This window comes from Stylophora pistillata, chromosome 9, assembly GCF_964205215.1.
Source record: "Stylophora pistillata chromosome 9, jaStyPist1.2, whole genome shotgun sequence".
Classification (NCBI taxonomy): Eukaryota; Metazoa; Cnidaria; class Anthozoa; order Scleractinia; family Pocilloporidae; genus Stylophora; species Stylophora pistillata.
In genome coordinates, this window is record NC_142527.1 from 3184526 (window position 1) to 3187194 (window position 2669).

The following is a 2669-nucleotide window of genomic DNA, read 5'->3' on the forward strand; positions in this document are numbered from 1 at the left end:
TATTTATTTTAAAAACAACAAACAGACAACAACGTTTAGTTTGACATATCAGGTTTGTTGATCATTAAAAACTCGCAATCCGAAACGAATGATGTAAGTTACCTTCGCATGTTGCGCACCTGCAAAGTAAAAGAGGACAACTTTGGTAGAATTGTTTCAAAATGGATGGTATGCATAAATAGCACATGGACGGTTAAAAAAGAGCAGCTGAAGGTTCTGCTTGTCTAAGCAAAAGCGAGACGTGAATCTTTATAGAAAGAAATGTGGCGCCGTGAAAGAATATTATTCGGCGAGACTTAAACCAGTTTCATGATCATTTCCAACTTTATGTACAAGCAAACTTTCTTCAGCCTTATGGTGCCGCTTGACAGCTCTTGGTTTATCGCGGATCAAGCCGACGCGGCGCGGCTCTCGCGGAGGACTAAGGAAATTCCGAAGAAATTCGCCATTAACTCTTGGAATTGATCACAATGTTTTCATATTGCGCCTTAAAACGAGACCTGAGAGAGAGGGCTCTTTGAGAAAGCAGATATCGCGCCGCGACGCGACGCGCGCGCCAGCAGGAAACTCGAACTCGGTCGCTATTTTTGTGGAATTGGCTGGTCGCTTGTAAAGCGCACGCAGGGTTGCGCAGCAAAACTCCAACTGTTTAGGGACGTTGTCAAGACTGGATTGAACATTACCATGCCCGTCAAAAAATCCAAGATCCACGCAAGGGACGCGCCCTGGGTTTCTCCAGAGTTTAAAAAGCTAGTCAAGCTGCGGCAAAAGGCGTTCAGCGACGGAGACGACAGTCTTTTTCATTACTGTCGAAACGCAGTGAACCGAAAACGTAAGGCACTCTGTGGAAGATTTTACCCTGCAAAAGTTAACCAACTAAAGCATACCTAACCTAGCCAGTAGTGGAACTCCGTCAAGCGAATTGCGGGAATGACTCCTGCAACTTATAACGACAGCATTACTTCATGCTTACAAATTGAAGGCACTGAAGGCCTCTCTGAGTACAACATCGCAAATATGATCAACACTGCGTTTGTCGAGCCTCTGGAGTCTTTTCGGAGGTTGAAGTTTGTTCCTACCCTCGAGGCGGAATCCATGCTGTTTACTATTCCTGAGTCTGCCATTTTTTCTGCGCTTCTAAAGTTGAACCCCCGTAAGGCGGCTGGACCGGATGAGATACCTAATTGGCTCCTTAAGGATTATGCTGACATTCTTCCTTATCCTGTGTCTTCGATCATGAACTGCAGTTTTGCCGAGAACAGTCTCCCGCCAGCATGGAAGGTGGCCAATATTGTCCCAATACCAAAGGTAAAACTGTTGAGGATATCAGTAAACATCTTCGCCCTTTCTCCCTGACTCCGGCGCTGTCTAAAATTGCGGAAGTTTTTGTGGTTGGTCTTCATATTTCCGAGCCCTGCTGTGATGAGGTTATCGACCCCGACCAGTACGGAGGAATTCCAAAATCGTCCACCCTTCATGCCCCAATATCCATAGTGCACAACTGGTCCAATGCCACTGACGGTAGTGGAGCTGCCGTGCAAGTTGTCCTATTTGATTATAGAAAGGCGTTCGACTTTATTGACCACACCCTACTCGTGCGTAAGGTCTTCGGTCTCTCTATTCCTAGGAGTGTCGCCTGCTGGGTTGCTGACTTTCTTACAGATCGCCAGCAAAGTGTCAAGCTGTCCAGGGACTGTTTCTCGGAATGGGGCCCTGTCCCTGCTGGCGTCCCGCAGGGCACTAAACTGGACCCTTGGTTATTTATCCTAATGATAAATGACCCGAGGGTCCGTGGATTCCATTCCTGGAAATATGTGAATGACACTACTGTAGCCGAGATCGTGCCGCGAGGAGAGTCGAGCAACATCCAAAGTGCTGTTCACGCTGTTGAAACCTGGTCGTACGATCAACGAATGACCCTAAATGCCGATAAGTGTATAGTTATGAACATCGACTTTAAGAAGAACAAGCATGCTTTCGAGCTTGTAACCGTTAATGGGAAGGATCTCTCTGTTGTTAGCTCCGCCAAGATCTTGGGTGTGACTCTCTCTAATGATCTCACGGGCAATGATCATATATCTGAGGCTATCAAGAAAGCCAATAAGACTGAGATTATATTTCCTGGTTCTCCTTAGGAGAGCGGGAGTGGACCCTCGTGATATAATCAACTTTTACTGCATTGTTATTAGACCTGTCCTGGAATATTGTTCACCCGATTTTCACTACGCATTGCCCGAGTATTTAAGTACTGATATCGAACTAGTACAGAAAAGGGCGTTAAGTATCATCTTACCATATTGTTCTTACAGTCTATGCTTGAGTAACTATAATTTAGACACTTTGCAGTCTCGGCGCGAGGAACAGTGTTCTAAACTGTTTGATGCAATCTCTAATGGCCACAAACTATCTCACTTATTTCCTACCAATCATGTTTAGTTCTTATTAACCGAGCGGGAGTCTGTATGGGAGAATCTTGACCGAGGTCACCAGTACAGACCGAACGCAGTGAGGTCTGTACCAGCGACCGAGGTCAAGATTCTCCCATACAGACCGACCTAGCTCGGTTAATAAGATGTTTATTATATGGCTATGTCTTATATGCCAATTTTTTATATTCTATGTACCTTTTTTTTCTAGACCAGTCTAGATGCTGGTCTAGATGGGAAAAT